Here is a 19,468-nt window from a genome sequence, read left to right on the forward strand (position 1 = left end):
TTCGAGAGTTCGGAAGTTTTGGTATAATTTCAGCTGATCTGAGCATTAATTCTAGCATTCACAACTCTATATATAACGCACTTCAGCTTAAATTGGATCAAATTTTATCGTATTTCTAAATTCGAGAAAAAAAAATTTGTTTCACTGTCTTAACATGATACCAGTCAATCAAGGATTTGGGTTTACAAGCTTTTTACGTAAAACAGCCTTAATTTTTCATGATTAGATGAAGAAAGATTACAAAAATTAGCCAAAAACATGAGATTTCTGAAATCTTTTCCAAAAAATTGAGGTTTTCCAAAAATTTTGAAATTGTTGCACTAAAACTTACCATCTGAAATTTACCATCCAATCCAATACTAATTATAAGACGTTGAGAAACCTATTCCCCTTTCTTTTTTGAAAATTTTCCTCGAAACATACCATTTTACCATGTGAATACTTTGGGAAACCTTGAAGGTTGATGTTTACGATGTGAATGACGCTGATGTTCATAGCCAGGAAGCGAATATTATCAGTTCAATTCTACTGATTTTGAAATTTCAACTAATGGAAAAAGGATTGGGAAGAAATGTAATTAAATTTTGTGAGTAATAAAAAATGATTTAAGACCTGATCTAATTACCCTCTATTTGCGCAAATTGCTTTAATTTGCACTATGCTGTAATTTAACGTTCTTCAATCATAAATTACTTAGTATAAAAAGTAAGAAAAAAAATTGGCAATTTTTGATCACTATAAAATTTTTTTGAATCTGTGGGTTGTGTCCAATCACTCAGATTATCAAATTTACCTTTCTTGAATAAATTGAAGTTTCTCTTAAAAAATGTCTTCAAGTCGTGCTCAAATACAAGAAGAATCAGTCGTGGTTGGTATATAACCGAATTTTGTTTTAACTTGATAGCATTTCATTGTAATCCAGTTTAATCGTTTGTACCTATCAAATCAAAAAATAATCGTTCATAGCCAACTTGTTATGGTTTTTGCTTTTATTTCATTAAGACTCAAAATCTTTTGTAAACACAAACTTTATCAATTTTTTGCTTCTTCATGAGGAAAAACTTTCAAACCGCTTTAAAAGTGAATACACATATGTCCTAAATTATCTTCAGTAACCTGTCCAAAATTCAATTACTTCATCATTTAAATTTGTTATCAAAATGCCTTAGTTTTACAACCTCGAACTGAAATTCATCGCCTTTTCAAGTTAATTGTCTGAAAAATTGTTCACCTTTTTGATGTCCTCGGGAAGGGACATTAGTTACGGAGGGAGTGTAATTAATTACGGAGACCAAAAGGGTTAGTGCTTGGTTCTACAAAAGATCGTGAGCTTTCAAATCCCTTATTGATTCAACCGAGGCAAGTTTAATTGCAATCTATTGAGTTTCCTTTAAGCTGTTTTTACGCATGAGCGCACGATGCCGGCAGGACCGGTAAAACACTTTGACAACGTTACCCACATGCCAAATGATGCTTCAAGGATCTACACAGGTCATTTTTCTCTATAAGTTCTATTGGTTGGTTCCACTTGGTCCGTTTGATCAAAGATGGATCGTACTCTTTGAGCGTACTCATGCAAAAGCTGTCAAGTCGATCTTTTGTTAGATTCAAAGTTTTGTTGCTCCATTTGTTTGTGCTTGGTTGTGAGTAGAAAGCAGCAGGATCAACAGCTTATGTAATAGGTTTTCCGAGCAAAATAATTTTCGGGTAAGTGCTAATTGGTCATTTAAGTCGCATCACATTTTTTCAGTGGTCTCCAATTGATTAGGTCTTCACATTCGACTACTAGAGTTGAAAACAGATCTCCTGAGCGTCTGTTAAAATCCATGTGTAGCAAAAAAAACCGTTTTGTTAGGGATACGAGTCTCTCCCGCACCCTGCCAAAGTGAGGAGCTGCAACTCAATTGATTTCATCTGAAGCTGAGTTGCTATTGCATCTTGGTCGACGTTTAGTGACTGGCTCATAAATTGCTTGGGTGCAACTACAAAGAAAATGGCCTTATCCAAAAAAATTAGTTTTGTTGCTCCGCGTATAGCCATAATCGTTCGAATTGCTGTTAAGCAATTCTCAACTGAGAGTTGTCGTGATTTTCAAGTGGATTGCACACACGTTGTCAGACAAGATAAAAGACAATTATAGCTTTTTTCTATAGCTTGTTTCTGCGCGATGTGGAGCGGACAGATTTTTAAAAAAAAGCCAACAAACTAGTATGGAATAAGATCATTTTCCGTCTCGATGAGCCATAACGGTCATTTAAAGTAAGAGGTTTTAATCATTTGCCCTGGAAGCGCCGGCATAAAAACAGTGATGACGAATTTCCCTCAACGCGTTTCTTAGTTCCAAAATTAGGAAGCTTTGTTGCAACTTGCTCCGCATAAACTCAAAGCCGAGGTGCACGTAATTATGATGAGCATGTTCAATCTTCAGTCGAGTTGATGGATACTTTTCGTGCAATTTATTAGGGTAATTAGCTGCGTCTAAAATTGGTGAGTTTCTCAGTTGTTCTATGGCTTGAACAATATTTCATCCATGGATATTGAGTAAAGTAGTAAATGATTAAAACTTGTTCTTTTTGTCTAGTGATTTATCCATGGTAAGTCGTTAAATAGTATCCGGGAGGCTAGTGCGTTCAGATTGCTCATAAAGCAGAGTTTTAGCTTGCTTTCGCATTTGAATGGTAATAGGTCGTTTCCGTTTGTGTCGCACGCAGTTCGTGACTTGTATAACACGAGCGGTCAAGCAGAGTAGATGATGCCAGTCAGATGACCTCGAAACATCAATTACTGGATCATCTTTCGTAGCAGTAAAAGTAACTTCTTCTTTCCTTGTAGCGTAATTTCAAAGAGACGCACAGTCAACTTGTAGGGAGATTGTGTTAACTTGAGGTCTAGTTGTGTTGATCTGTCAGAAACCTTGGCGCTCTAGTTGAGTCTAATCGTTTCGCGATAAAACAAAAATTTTAGTGGTTGCAACCGAATTTGTTTCGCATCCTGTAGCGGAATACCTAAAGAAGCGTGATTGGCTCGATTTCGTTAATCTGTTATTTGATGCCAATGATGGGCGTTCCTTATTGACAGTTTTTCTTTAATTCTGTTCAACTTGATCAAGCTTCCTCTTTAGTACACCTACAAAACGTGCGCGAATCACAAAAGCTTTCGATTGTAGCTTGGGTATGCTTTCTTGGTTAAATGGTTCTTCCACTCATAAATTGGGCTTAGTTCGAAAACCGGATGTTTATGCAAGCTGGCATGGTGCATTGAGAAATATTAGTGAAAACATATACCTGTAGTTTCTTGTCCACGCTGTCTGGCTCATTTTTTCAAAAATCGGGATGTATTCATAGGAACTTCTGGACCCCAACTTTTACCACACCGCCAAAATTTTGAATCAGCAGCCCACTTCACTCTCAAAACCCGTTCAAAAGTGTTATTGGCTTCAATTTTGGGAGGATCTGTAGTATTCGATAAAAACCTAGTTAAACTGATTACTCCTTTTTTTAGAGCCACCTTTGAACCTTTAATTGATTACTGAGCTTCCAGTAAATTGTCAATGGAAACAACGAAGTCATCCATTGACAAGTTGGTATGAAATAGTCGCTGTATGTCGGGTTTTTTGTTGCAGAAGCCAATGGCTGTTTGATGTTGTTCGAAGGTGGTTATTGAGGGTGGATATTTAGCTCCGAAGACGATGATGATTTCGCGATGATGATAATGTTTAACTCCTTGATTAGTTCGCCCCAAGAATTGTAGCTTTTTTACTGTCCTTTTTTATGCTCATGCGCACAAACATGCTTTCCATTTCACCAGAGACTGCTACGGGTGTCTTTTCAAACCTCATTAAATATTCAAACAATTTGTTCATTATTTCCTGTCCCGTCTCTAAGCAGGAATTGAGTGAAATAATTTTTGAAATTCGATGCAGCACTCGTTACGCGTTGAGCTCTACCGAGTTTCAGTTGAGTTATACTTGCACGCTGCAGTAAATACCATTTTCGTAAAGGCGGCAGATGTAGAAATAATACTGGTAACACGTAATTTTTTTTCAATATCAGTTGACAATGATTTCTCCTAGAGGTGCATTGTGGGTTTGTCCTTTTGAAGTTGTTGTCAAAGAGATGATATGGTAGCGTGTTCTATCAATTTGAAAACTTTGTTTCATAAAATCGAATTGCTTAGCAGTTTTCTTCAGAATATTCTCGTAGTAACATTAGAATGTGTGCCGGTTTTTTGACATTCCAAAAGTTTTCAACAATTTCATTTGAGGAAGCATCCTCGTGCTGCTTCTTGTCTATGAAAAGGGTTGGATGATAGTTTCACTGCTCATCTTAAGATTTCTGATGCAGCGGGCCTGTAAGCGTCCAACTCAGAAAATTGCAAACTTTATACGGACTCCCGGCAGCCTCATTCAAAATTTTTCTCTGCGATATGCCAGAAAGCATTGACAACGAGTAGGATGTGTAAGAAGATTAGGAAAAGGAATGTGTCGTAATTGGTCATACCGAGAGCATGATTTACTCAGCCGTACGACATTCATCACGTCGAAGTTGAGCGTTTCCATCAAACAGACTGATTGCAGATTTCAGAGAGCAGACGTAGTGTTGAAAGGTCCAATGTGTAGTTGAACAAGATTTGACGAAACAGTGTCCTCACTGATAGCACCACGAAAGCTTAATTTAACTGTTCCTCTGGGCTTACGCTGTATGGTCTACGTTGTGTATTTCAGAAAATAGGAACTTTCCACAATTTTATAGCAAGGAACTGCTTGGTTGTGTTGTTGTTAAAAAAATAATGGACATTAACTAAAGTTTGTATTCAATTAACATAAACTGGAATTCGGTTTTCCAAACTGAAACTAATAGCTTAAAAATTATGTCGCGGAGTAGTTGCTTCCTGGTTCCGATGTTAAGTAGAGTAGTGTTTTACCCGCAATTTTTCATGATACAGCGTCTTGCGGAAGTGCAATCAGCTGATCTATGCGCGCACAGGCAGTTAAACCACAATTGGTTGTCCTTCGCTAGTTGAGTTTCTTCTTGCGTAGTTAGCTTTAGAATGACTTGGCGGTGTCCAATAAAGCGATCTTCATTGTCCATAAGGCATAACAACTTTTAGTTTACTTGGTTATTTCTTGAAGTTGTTCTTTTCGTCGGTAGGTTGCCTGTTACGCATGGCTACAAAAGTTTTTTGTTGTTGGATGTTTTTCAATCTTGTTTCTCGTTAAAAAACGTAGTGCATCAGGTAAAGAGTCTAAAACCTCGCAAGCGCTAGATTACTTGTTAGGCCAGTCCGTGAAATGTTTGAGTGTAGCTTAGTCTATCTATGGACGCAGTATTCTTGCCACTTGAAGACTGCTGGAGGAAGGTTACTCGAGTTCAAACCGGTTGTGTGGTTGCCTAGTTCGATATTATGCACCAGCTCACGTAGAAGAGCAGCAAACCTGACAAAAGTTTGAGGTTCCAGTATCGTGCAATCCAGAACGTGCAGTCGCTCAGAGTTTTGCGGCTCCCTGGTAAAAGATGCAACAAGAACTTTACGGTCGAGAACGCGCAGTGGCTTAAAGTGCTTTAGCTTGCTAGTGAAAGCTGAAACTACAATTTTAATGGCCCCATCTGCTAAATACGTTTTCTAGTGCTTGATTATATTGTAAGGAATTCGGGAGGTAGCTCTAACAAAATTTTTTGGCTTTATCGAGCCAGGGACTACGGGTATCTTTTCTTCCACATTTTTGAGTTTTAGCTATAGTTTGAGAGTAATTATTTGTGAGTTTTAGCTATTGCAGTTCGAAACAGCTCAAACAAATTACTCCATTCTAATAGACTACTGACTAATTTAGGGAACTTGATATCAGTGAGCTCGAAACTTTTAAAATCTTATAAAATGTGTTGTTGCTGTTGCTTTGGAGACCGTGATTGACTGGAGTAGGTCGATCCGTAGAAAGTATGTTGAGGCTGTTTGCGCAAATGTGTTGCTGTGGTATCGATAGATTCAATGGATAGCTGATCAATTCTAGAGAAATCTGGCAAAACGCAAAACGGTTACAGGAGACCATTGTTGAAGTAGTATAAAAACTAATGTCTGCGATAGAAATTTTGAGTTAGCTGATCTTTGTTGTAGTGGAAGTTCACACGGGAAAACTATTGTTGATTGGGATCGTATGCAAAGATTGTTGTTATGTAGAGTGACTGGGGGTGTCTTCTCTCTATATCCCGTTGTGGTATTTATTGTATTGTCGCATTAAATTCATTACAAAACATTTGCAGTTTCCTGGCAAAGATGCTTCAATTCCAAGATTTCGCACGTCTGCCACAGGGCTTTAGCTTTAGCTTTATCTGTCAGTTAGTCCAATTCTTGCAGGCGTTTTAAATGCTTTTTAGCAGCTATTTTTAGATCCTACAAAACAGTTGTGTAATTGCACTGCCAAGTTGTAATTCAAGGCCTTGTAGAGAAGTGAAGCAAAACTTTCATTTGTTGATAGGTGCTTGTTGTGAGGTTTTTGGAACCTTTGTTGAAGTAGTGAAAAAATTATTGGAATGATTCAATAAAGTTAATAGTGATATCAGTGAGCTCGAAACTTGATATCTGTTTTTGTAGAAATGATAAATACGAACGGTGCTGTTGACTCTATGAGCGTGCGTAAATCGTATAGGGCTTTATAAACTTTAAAGAAACTATGAATTATTATGTACTGATGATAATTTGATTTCTAGTAATAAGAATTTATTGTTTCTTTGTAGTCGGTTGGTTTAGAAAGCTTTAAACCTAAACTGTATTCTTAATTGTTAGAGCTGATAATTAAGTCAACCTACAAGGCCCACAAGGCCTTGTAGAGAAGTGACGCAAAACTTTCATCTGTTGATAGATCCAACAAGGCCTTGTAGATCCCACAAGGCCTTGTAGAGAAAAACAGCAAAACTTTCATTTGTTGATAGGTGCTTGTTGTGAGGTTTTTGGAGCCTTCGTTGAAGTAGTGAAAAAATTATTGGAGTGATTCAATAAAGTTGATAGTGATATCAGTGAGCTCGAAACTTGATATCTGTTTTTTGTTGAAATAATAAATACGAACGTGGTTGTTGACTCTGAGCGTGCGTAATTCGTAGAGGGCTTTATAAGCTTTTAAGAAATTATGAATTATTATGTACTTATGATAATTTGATTTCTAGTAGTAAGATTTTATTGTTTCTTTGTAGTCGGTTGGTTTAGAAAGCTTCAAACTTGAACTTTATTCTTAATTGTTAGAGCTGATAATTAAGTCAACCTATTGGGGATTTTTTTAACTTCGTTTCAGAAAAATTGTCATAAAACTGTTCCATGTTTCATGAAACTCGACAGCGGATGTTTCAGATGGCGAACATAGACAATCTATAATCGCTATCTGAAATATCAGCTGTCGAGTTTAAGAAACCCGAAACGTTTTTATGACAACTTTTCTGATGGAAAGTTAAAAAAATTCTACGGTAGGTTGACTTAATTATCAGCTCTAACAATTAAAAACGAAACATGGATTTACTTCACCATGAATTTTTTTTGGAAAACCAGGCTCTTAGTTTTTGACAAAGATAGTGATGTTAAAATCTTTGCAATTAAGTGCTGTTGTTATTTAAAGGGAAGCGGTGACTTTAAAGTTTAGGCTTTAAATAAATTTGGCTATTGGGTTCGGGCTATCTATTTATTATATCGAGAAAACTGTTGTTATTTAAGTACTCACTTGGTACTCCGAGGAGAGGACTAACAATCAACTAACTAGATGAGAACAAGAGCAGCAAAAAAGTTTACCTAACCATTAAGTCCATTGAGCGTTCAAATTACAGCATGAATCTGGGTTAGAAAAAGTAGCACAAATGGGTTTTGGTATAAAAAAACGTTCAATATGGATCTAGATAAATGAAGAGCCTTTTCGAAATGAAGCCGATGCAGATGGCGGCCTAGAAGTGGCCCTCGAGGTTCATGATGCTTGGTAAATACGGCCTTGTCATGTTGAAGTTGCTTGTAGATGGTTTGTTACCACGGGGGTCCAACCGCCGGTGTAATGAGACTGTTCACTCTGGTCGCCAAAAATTTGAGACCGAAGGTACATCAGTCTTATTTTTTTTGTTAATTTGTCCAAAATTCAATTATTGTAACATTCAAAATTGTGACCAAACTCCGTTATTTTAATAATCATAAAGCGTAATTTCGAATCATTTGGAATACAACTTAAACATATAAAACATTAGAAGTACACAAAACGAAAAATGTTGAAAAAACTAGGTCTACTAAATTTTTAGTAGGTCTCGATTAAATTTCAATCAAGGCAAATATGCCGAGCAAAAAAATTTAAATTTAAAATTAGCAGCAGAACAAAACTGACGAGGTGGAAACAAACCGACAATTTTTGAGCAGACAACAGTTGAGCCTAAAAAATTGAGTTTGTAAAAAAATTTGAGGCTACTAAAAACGCAGTAAACAACACTTGGAACTAAAATGAACATAGCTAACTGGCAAAATTTTGGAAAAAAAATCAACGCAAAAATCTAGCTCCTTTTTTCAATCAATCTCAACTCGAAATTTGAACAAAAATAGATGGCCTTAAACCTCTTTTTCTACATTAATTCATAATCAACAAACCAACTAGAAAAATTTTTGAATTTCAAACATTCAGAAAAAAATAGGGTCCGGTCGGGAGTCGAACCCTAGAGAAAGGGAGTCTGGCTACAAGGCATTTGTGTAAATAATTTAGTGTAAATAACAAGTGTACATAAACTAAAACTGGTAATTACTTTCTTTCAAAGACTAAACTGAATTTCGCAAGAAGCGCTGGTTTTGAAGAAAGCCCTGAACTTAACTAATAGAAAGTTGGAAAAGAGTCAATGAACTCAAATCTACAAAAAAACTGACTAATTTTTAAAAATCATCTTTCAAATTTCTACGTAAACATTAAATAGCCTCGACCCTCTTTGAATTTCAAAACATAATTATTATTGAAACTTTTTTGATAAAAGTAGCTCAATTTGAGAAAACTGGATTAAGGAGTTAAATTTATATTCTGCTGGGGAAATCTGACAAATAAATTCCACAAAAGTCAAATGATAAATTAACAACATTAAAAACAAACGACATTGAAAATTGTCCTCAACAAAACCCCACCTAACACATTTAAGGTTTTTGCAGGCACACAGACAAGAACAGCTCACCTAAACACTCAACTCGGCTCATCATATCAAAAGTAATGTTTTTGGGAGGCCCGAAGTCAAATGATCTATTTACAGCATTGAAAAAAAGCGACATTCTAAGTTGTACTCAACTAAACCCCTACTAACACAACTAAGGTTTTTGGAGGCACGAAGTCAGTTGATCAATTCACATCCTTTAAAATCAAAACGACATTGCACGGGGTCCTCAAAAAAACCCCTCCCAACACAACTAAAGTCTTATGCGACACTAAGTCTAGAACAATTTAACAGCTCACCCAAACATCCCACAAAGCCCCTCCTAGCACAACTAAGGTTTTTGGAGTCGAAAAACAAACAATAAAACTGCAGCATCAAAATTCGACTTTGTAAGTTGCCCTCATTTAAGCTTCTCCTAACACATTACATGTTTTGAAGGCACAAAATCAAATGATCAACACACAGCAGTAAAACAAAACGAAAAAGCACGTTGTCTTCAACTAATCCCTCCTAATATAACAAAGGTTTTCGGCGGCAAAAACTCAAGAACAGCTCACTTAAACATCCAACTAAGCCCCTCCTAACAAAACTAAGCTTTTTTGAACCTTGAGACACATGATAAATTTGAAGCATTAAAAACAAAACGACATTGTATGTTCTCCTTAATTAAATGCCTCTAGCTGAACTAAGGTTTTTGGAGAGACAAAGTCAAGGTCAACTCACCTAAACACTCAACTAAGCTCATCAAATCAAAAATATTGTTTTTGGAGTCAATGAACAACTGATAAATTTGCAACAAACAAAACGACTTCGTATGTTGTTCTCAACTAAATGCCCCTGGCTCAACTTAAAGTTTTGGAGGGACAAAGTCAATGACAGCACACTTAAACACTCAACTCAGCTGATCATATCATGTTATGTTATTTGAGGCAAGAAGAAAACTGATCGATTTCCAGCATTGAAAAAATGCGACATTGCAAGTAGTACTAAAAAAAACCCTTGTGGTGGTATGGTGTTGACCAACTAGTCTTTGAGGACATAAGGTTGAATTGAAGTGTCCTATGTTAATGACCATCCGATCACTATGAATTAGAGACCTGTCAATCATGTCTATTAAGTTTAACATCTTTGCGGTGCAAAACTAAAACTCACTCTTAGTAAACTATTGAAAGATTATAGTTGCTTACAATCGATTGTTCCATATTTACTCATTAATTTTACTATTATTTCAACCGTATTTTTAGTTTAGTTTTCAGATAAGATTTAGGGAATATCACACCCCTCTTAACGTAATTAAGGTTTTTGGAGGCACAAAAAAATAACAGCTCACCTAAACACTTCACTCAGCCCCTACTAACACAACTAAAGTTTTTGGAGGCACGAAGTCAGTTGATCAATTCACAGCCTTTAAAATCAAAACGACATTGCACGGGGTCCTCAAAAAAACCCCTCCCAACACAACTAAAGTCTTATGCGACACTAAGTCTAGAACAATTTAACAGCTCACCCAAGCATCCCACAAAGCCCCTCCTAGTACAACTGCGGTTTTTGGTGTCGAAAAATAAATAATAAAACTGCAGCATCAAAAACCATTCGACTCTGTAAGTTGTCCTCATTTAAAATTCTCCTAACACAGTACGTGTTTTGAGACACGAAATCAAATAATCAATTTCCAGCAGTAAAAAAATAAGAAAAAGCACGTTGTCTTCAACTAATCCGTCCTAATATAACAAAGGTTTTCGGCGGCACAAACTCAAGAACAGCTCACTTAAACATCCAACTAAACCCTTCCTAACAAAACTAAGATTTTTTGAACCTTAAAACCCATGTTAAATTTGAAGCATTAAAAACAAAAGGACCTTGTATGTTCTCCTTAACTAAATGCCTCTAGCTCAACTAAGGTTGTTGGAGAGACAAAGTCAAGGACAGCTCACCTAATCACTCAACTCAGCTCATCATATCAAAAATTATGTTTTTGGATTCAATAAACAACTGATAAATTTGCATAAAAAAACGATATTTTATGTTGTTCTCAACTAAATGCCACTAGCTCAACTAAAAGTTTTGGAGGGACAATCTCAAGGACAGCGCACCTCAACACTCAACTCAGCTGATCATATCAAATGTAGTATTTTTGGAGGTAAGAATAAAACTGATCGATTGTGAGCATTGAAAAAAAGCGACATTGCAAGTAGTACTCAACTTAACCTTTTGTGGTGGTATAGTGTTGACAACCTAGTGTTTGAGGACATAAGGTTGAATTGAAGTATGAAGTCTTCTATGTTAACGATCATCCGATCACTATGAATTAGAGACCTGTGGATCATGTCTATTACGTTTAACAGATTTGCGGTGCAAAACTAAAACGCACTCTTTGTAAACTATTGAAAGATTATAGTTGCTTACATTCGATTGTTTCATATTTACTTATAAACTTTACTATTAATTCAACCGTTTTATTAGTTCAGTTTTCAGATAAAATTTAGGGAATATCACATGGCGCAGCCAATTGTTTCTTCTGAAGACAGGACGGAGCTGCTAGGAGTCCTTTCATTTTGGGGTAAGCCGAACCTCCATATCCATGAGAGGTATGGATAAGTCAATTTTTCTTGCCGTATCATTCAAGGAGAACTGTGACCCAAACATCCTATTATCAGATACAGCACCGGTACATGACGACCCTCCGCCAAAACCTGAAACTATTCCAAATTGAGAATCGACAACGCAAGCGGACAATAGAATCGCAAGGAATGAAGCAGCAGTCAGAAAAACAAACGAAGCAAACGAAGAACGACGGAAGAAGGGACTCAAAATAAGTCGAAACGTCTGCTACCATGAAGCAGACGCACGAATAAAATCAAGTTTTTTCTTTGCCCTAGGTAATGAAGGGAAGAAGAGATTCTTGCAACAACTCGCACACACAAATCTCAACTCAGTAAACTTATTAGACCAGGTAAACAGTATTAGACCAGGAATCACAGTAGATGGCACCCTCAAATCGGCGTTGCTACACGAAAAAGGATACGTAAGAGCGAACACTCTCCAAAAGCAGAACCCGTCTGCAGCAAGCAACTCGACGGAATTCATCAATTCTTCTAACCAATTTCAGGTAAAGCAAGAACCACTAATGTCCATCCAAACTAAGAACTATGTTCAAAACAGAATGAACAGAGCGCTAGGGAAGGGGAATTTTAAATCAAAATATCAACAACACCAACCGAACACCCAATCAAAACCATGCTATTTCTGTGGAAAAAGATTTACACCCGAACATAATGCAAAAAGTCAGGCCAGGGGAGCAATATGCAGAAGCTGCGGAAAAAAACGAACATTTCGCAAAATGATGTAACTAAGAAGAACAATATTTGCGGTTCTTAAGCCCGAGCAAGTTCAAGGAAAAAAACTCTTTGAAGTTTTAAACTCTTAAGCTCGTTGATTTGTTTATTGTGAAATGAAACTCATACGTTGTATGATTATTTTCTAGAGGGGGAAATGTGGTGGTAGAGTGTTGACCACCTAGTGTTTGAGGACAAAAGGTTGAAATGAAATATGAAGAGTCCTGATGTTAACGATCATCCGATCACTGTGAATTAGAAACATGTCAATCATGTCTATTACGTTTAACAGACTTGCGGTGCAAAACTAAAACGCACTCTTCGTAAACTATTGAAAGATTATAGTTGCTTACATTCGATTGTTTCATATCTACTTATTAAGTTTACTATTAATTCAACCGTTTTTTTAGTTCAGTTTTCAGATAAAATTTAGGGAATATCACATGGCGCAGCCAATAGTTTCTTCTGAAGACAGGACGGAGCTGCTAGGAGTCCCTTCATTTTGGGGTAAGCCGAACCTCCATATCCATGAGAGGTATGGATAAGTCAATTTTTCTTGCCGTATCATTCAAGGAGAACTGTGACCCAAACATCCTATTACCAGATACAGCACCGGTACATGACGACCCTCCGCCAAAACCTGAAACTATTCCAAATTGAGAATCGACAACGCAAGCGGACAATAGAATCGCAAGGAATGAAGCAGCAGTCAGAAAAACAAACGAAGCAAACGAAGAACGACGGAAGAAGGGACTCAAAATAAGTCGAAACGTCTGCTACCATGAAGCAGACGCACGAATAAAATCAAGTTTTTTCTTTGCCCTAGGTAATGAAGGGAAGAAGAGATTCTTGCAACAACTCGCACACACAAATCTCAACTCAGTAAACTTATTAGACCAGGTAAACAGTATTAGACCAGGAATCACAGTAGATGACACCCTCAAATCGGCGTTGCTACACGAAAAAGGATACGTAAGAGCGAACACTCTCCAAAAGCAGAACCCGTCTGCAGCAAGCAACTCGACGGAATTCATCAATTCTTCTAACCAATTTCAGGTAAAGCAAGAACCACTAATGTCCATCCAAACTAAGAACTATGTTCAAAACAGAATGAACAGAGCGCTAGGGAAGGGGAATTTTAAATCAAAATATCAACAACACCAACCGAACACCCAATCAAAACCATGCTATTTCTGTGGAAAAAGATTTACACCCGAACATAAGGCAAAAAGTCAGGCCAGGGGAGCAATATGCAGAAGCTGCGGAAAAAAACGAACATTTCGCAAAATGATGTAACTAAGAAGAACAATATTTGCGGTTCTTAAGCCCGAGCAAGTTCAAGGAAAAAAACTGTTTGAAGTTTTAAACTCTTAAGCTCGTTGATTTGTTTATTGTGAAATGAAACTCATACGTTGTATGAATATTTTCTAGAGGGGGAAATGTGGTGGTAGAGTGTTGACCACCTAGTGTTTGAGGACAAAAGGTTGAAATGAAATATGAAGAGTCCTATGTTAACGATCATCCGATCACTGTGAATTAGAAACCTGTCAATCATGTCTATTAGGTTTAACAGCTTTGCGGTGCAAAACTAAAACTCACTCTTTGTAAACTATTGACAGATTATAGTTGCTTACATTCGATTGCTCCTTAATTAATTATTAACTTTACTATAAATTCAACCGTAATATTAATTCAGTTTTCAGATAAGATTTAGGAAATATCACAACCCTGCTAACGCAATTAAGGTTTTTGGGGGCAAAAAATAACAGCTCACCTAGACACTCCACTCAGCCCCTACTAACACAACTTAGGTTTTTGGAGGGACGAAGTCAACTGATCAATTCACAGTATTTAAAATCAGAACGAAATTACATGATGTCCTCAACAAAGCTACTGCTAACACAACTGAAGTTTTATGCAGCGGCACAAAGTCTAGATCAACTGGACAGCTCAACTAAACACTCAACTCAGCTCATCAAATCAAATGTTGACGGAGGGACGAAGTCAAATGATCGATTTACAGCATTGAAAAAATGCGACTTTGCAAGTTGTTCTCAACTAAACCCCTCCTGACGCAGTTTAGGTTTTTGGAGGCACAAAGTGAATAACAGCTCACCCATACACTCCCCTAAGCCCCTACTAACCCAACTTATGTTTATGGAGGCACTAAGTCAATTGATCAATTCACAGCATTTAAAATCAAAACGACATTGCATGATGCTAACACAACGAAGGGTTTTGGAGACACAATGTCAATAACATCTCACCTAAACATCCCACTAAGCCTCTTCCAACACAAGTTAGTTTTTTGGAGTCGAAAAGTCAAATGATAAAATTACAGCTTTAAAAACAATACGACATTACAAACTGACCCAACTAAGCCCCTCCTAACACAGTTAAAGTTTTCGGAGGCACAACGTCAATAATAGCTCACCTAGAGACTTCATCAAACCCCTCCTAACACAACTAAGGTTTTTAGAGGCACAGAGTCAAATCATCAAATCACAGCATTAAAAAAATTACAATAATGCAGGTTGTCCTCAAGTAGACCCCTCCTTAAACAACTAAGCTTTCTTTTGGATGAACAAAGTCAAGAAATGCTCACCTAAAAATCTCACTAAGACCCTCCTAACCAAGTAAAACATGATTCTAAAATTGTACCTTAGATTTTTTCAAAAAATTTTCAAATTTATTAAACAAAATTTAAATTCAAGCAATATCCAGATGTTCCGCAACAAATTCAGAATTGATTTGACAGACCCAAGCTATGGAAGGGAATCTTTAAGTAAAAAATGGTCAAAATGCAAATAACGAGAAAATAATCTGAGATTAGAATTCAACCAATTTCTAACACACTACAAATTCAAAAGTTCAGGATGTCTATGAAAAGCTCAATGAAAAGCAAATTTCTCAAAACAAAAAATGACGTTATCGGTTTGTTCAATTAAACGCCAACTTAATTGATCTGTGGTACTTGAAAACAGATTCAAAGTTTAAAGTTTACATTGCTTTCCCAGAGAGCAAAAGACAAGATCGATCATCATATAGTTTGATGTTGTATGCTTCGTGTTAACGAGCCAAAATCTCATGTTTGTCATGAACTATTAAAGAATGTCACGCTGTTGAAGTGTCACATTAAGTCACCAAACAGAGCAATCAAGGACCCGATAAACTGCCTAAGGAATTGATCAAGTGAACTCTTAAAACGAGCAAAATTGTACCATTTTGTCGTCGATAAAATGAAATAAATTATGTATCAAGAGTTTCAATGTAGCAAAAAAAATTGTACGTTATTCATGATCCGACTTGCAAAATTGTGACTTTTTTGGAATAAACAACAAATTCAAAAAGAAAATGGGTGGTTGCATCAAGGTGCTCGTCAGATTCAAATCGCCGGAACAAAAACAGGTAACGCGTAAGTACAAATGAGCATCTAATCTGATTAACCATTTCTGTAGGAAAAAGAAATTTCTGATTTCGAGAAAATCGTTTGTTTTCTAGCTACATGAAAATTTTGTACGTCATGGAATATAATACACCGAATCTCGATGGAGGTCTCTCTGCAGAAAGCAACGCGCGCAAATTTTCTGAACTAGGCGCTTCATTTCTTTTTCTAAATCTTTGGTGACACCATTTTTTATCATTGATTTCGCCAATTATAGAAAGATGTTTAGAAAGGCATTTAACACGACTTAACGACATAATGGACGTGCTCGGAACTTGCATTCTGTTGCCGATTTATAAGTATTACCCTCAGCTTTAAGGATTGTCATAGCGCATGTAATAGTGGTAGATATTATTTGAATTTGATCAAGTCCTACCTAATCCCCTGTTGGATTCGCGATAAAGAACAAGAAACATCAGTCATCAAAAAAGCGAACGATTTCATTTGCTTCAAGTTTGGAGATGTACAATTTTTCGACATAATGAAGTTTCTTGGTGAGGTAAGTACTCTGGACTCCTTTCTCAAAGCCTATAAAGCTGGCGAAACGAAAGGATTCTTTCCCTTTGAGTGGTTTGATAACCCAGGCACACTTGATTTTCCCGAATTGAGAACGTATGAAGCCTTTTTAGTAAACTTAGAAACAATAATCCTCTAGACAAAGACTTTAAGGATTATGAGAAGCTGAGAAAGTGTGGGCTTGACGAACAACAAGCCTTGAAAAAGCTTCAAATCAAAAATGTGCCTCCATCTGGTTTGGATACTTACAATTACTTACGAGAGACTTGGAAGAAAAACGGAATGACTGTACTCAAACACTTTTTGCAGTGGTACAAAAACGAGGATGTAGTTCCAACCTTGGAAGCAACACAAAAAATGATTCAGTTTTATCACAACAAGGGGATAGATATGTTAAAACTTGGATGTACTCTTCCGAATCTAGCAAACATGTGTCTACACAAATCTACAAATTACAAGTTTTATCCATTTTGCGAAAGTGACTAAGATTTGCGTGAAAAAATTTGAGAAGACATAACTTGTGGACCTTCCATTGGGTTTACCCGAAAAGCTGTAGTTGATGAAACATTTATCAGAAATTCATCAAATATATATAAATCGATCGTTGGAATTGATGCAAGCCAGCTTTACCCTTTCTCAATGTGTCAAGATATGCCAACAGGACTGTACACGAGATGAGAGTTTGACACCGATATGCGGAAGTTTAAAGCTAGACATAACCAATCTCGAAACTTTGAGAATATGGTCAGGTCTTTTCTATCAGTAAACAAGACCAGAATGCAAAATTGAGAGCCTTTTCACATCTGCAAACAAGAAATCGACTGTTTTAATGTGGACGGTTATTGTGATCAGTGTAAGACAGTATTGGAAGCAACCGGATGTTACTTCCACTTCTCTTCCTGCCAAGAAGCTCGACCCTCAACAGATTAAGATATTGAACGAGATCATAATAAGATAGAGATGGATGATATGAGACGGGAGTACATGAAAGAGAAAGGATACAAAATTTAAGAAACGTGGGAGTGTGAATGGTGGCAAAAATTCAATACCAGTGACAGGATCAAGCATTATGTGAGAACCTACTTTCCTTACAAGAGACCTCTTTCTACAGACTCCATCCTTGCAAAAATAAAAGATGGATCTCTTTTTGGCTATGTTACATACGTTTTAGATGTTCCAAAAGAACTTAAATCTGAACTTGCCAACTTTCCCGTTTTCTTCAGTGTTCTCCTGGAAAACGTTTCAATAATTTCGTTCAATCAGTGGTTGATGCTAGAAGAGAAGGAGAAAAAACCATCTACCAGGAGTTGTAGCCGAAACAATGAAACTTTAGGGTAATTCCTCCGGTGGATATCAGATCATGGATAGATCCACATATACAATCACGAAATATCTATACACTGAAAAACTCAAAGCAATCAAGGAACCCTTGTTCAGAAGATTGAATTCGGTTGAGAAAGACCTGTATGACGCGCAGTTGTTGAAATCAACCATTGAGCACCGAGAACCCATAAATGTTGGGTTTTTCATACTTCAGTATGCAAAGCTGAGAATGTTTAAGTTCTACAACTTCTTTGACAAGTTCTGCGATGTAAAAAAACTTGAAGAGTTGGAGATGGACACAGACACGCTTTACTTAGCTCTTGCTGAAGAAATTTTATACGAATGCAACCAGCCACATAAGAGAGCAGCTTGATAAAAACTGAGGGGAAATGACTGCAGAGACTCTTTCAAGCCGGATGCAAAATCTAACTTTTTCCCTCGAGCATGTTGCAGTACTCATAAAAAGCACGATAAACGGGAGATTGGGTTTTAAGGAGTAATTTACGAGTACCGAAATGCTTTGTTAATGTAGCAAGACCTATTGTTGCTTTGACAACAAGCCAGATTAGTGTAAATTTAGCGGCAAAGGATAAGAAAACGGATTTTAGAAGATTCTGGAGAGACCAATCGCAAAGTATAGGAGAGTATTGGATGAAGTAATCAACTTAATGTCAACAAACAAAGGATTCAGTATTGGATGACGTAATCAACTTAAGGTCAATAAACAAAGGCTTCACATGAGAAAACAAAAAAGGACTTCGTTATTTCATCCAAAGACAAGTTCAAGATATTGGAAAACGTCAAAGCCATTGAACTTATAAGAACTGTTCTAATGTAGTAGCATTTTGTATGAAATCCTTATTTTATTGATTTCAAGATTATTTCTACAAAATTTCGGTAAACTTAATATACAAGGCAGTGATTTATATACTTTCTTTGTTATTTTTTTTCTTCAAAATTTGTTTTTTTTTTCAAAGTTTCAGCAGATTTCTGCTAGGTCGAGCATAAGAATATAAGAAAGTCTTTGCTCAAATTAGATCATATCGTGTGTTTTTTGATGTTTTTTCGAAAAATTCTAGCTTTTGATTTTAAAAAAATGTCAAATTTTGTGCAACGACGCCTACCATTGACTTAAGATGACCCAAAAAATACAAGAAAACGCCTTCATTCTACAAGCCACACGTAATTAACCATTGATATTTACCATTTAGATAACGCGCGCCCAAATTTCTTCCAAAAAACCTGAGATTTCTACACAAAAACCAAAAAAAAACACCATTGTTCTTACCATTCTTTTATCATAACACAAACCATGAAACCTTAACAATTCTATTCACAAGCTTAATACATCGCTGACTATATACCCAATGTTAATATATAGCCTGGAGACCGGATGCTTTATTCCCTATCTTAAAACATGGGGGTCCGCAGGCACCCCCCCCCCCCCCCCCTTAACCTCCAAGATCTACTACTAAGAATACTCGCACTATAACACTACGCTCGCTACAGCTCTTTTTATGAAATAAAAACAATGCTTCGCAAACTAAGCTCACAAACTTAAGCAGAAAAACGAGATGCCAATAATTTATTTTTTTCGGGAAAACAAATCAGTTTCATACGATAACAAGTAAGATCTGACTGCGACTCAAACCCGACATTAGCGTGCAAAGGCAACCGCGTACCCTCTAGCTCAAGTGGCGAAGAGC

The sequence above is a fragment of the Symsagittifera roscoffensis genome, chromosome 2, assembly GCF_963678635.1.
Source record: "Symsagittifera roscoffensis chromosome 2, txSymRosc1.1, whole genome shotgun sequence".
NCBI classification, from domain to species: domain Eukaryota; kingdom Metazoa; phylum Xenacoelomorpha; order Acoela; family Convolutidae; genus Symsagittifera; species Symsagittifera roscoffensis.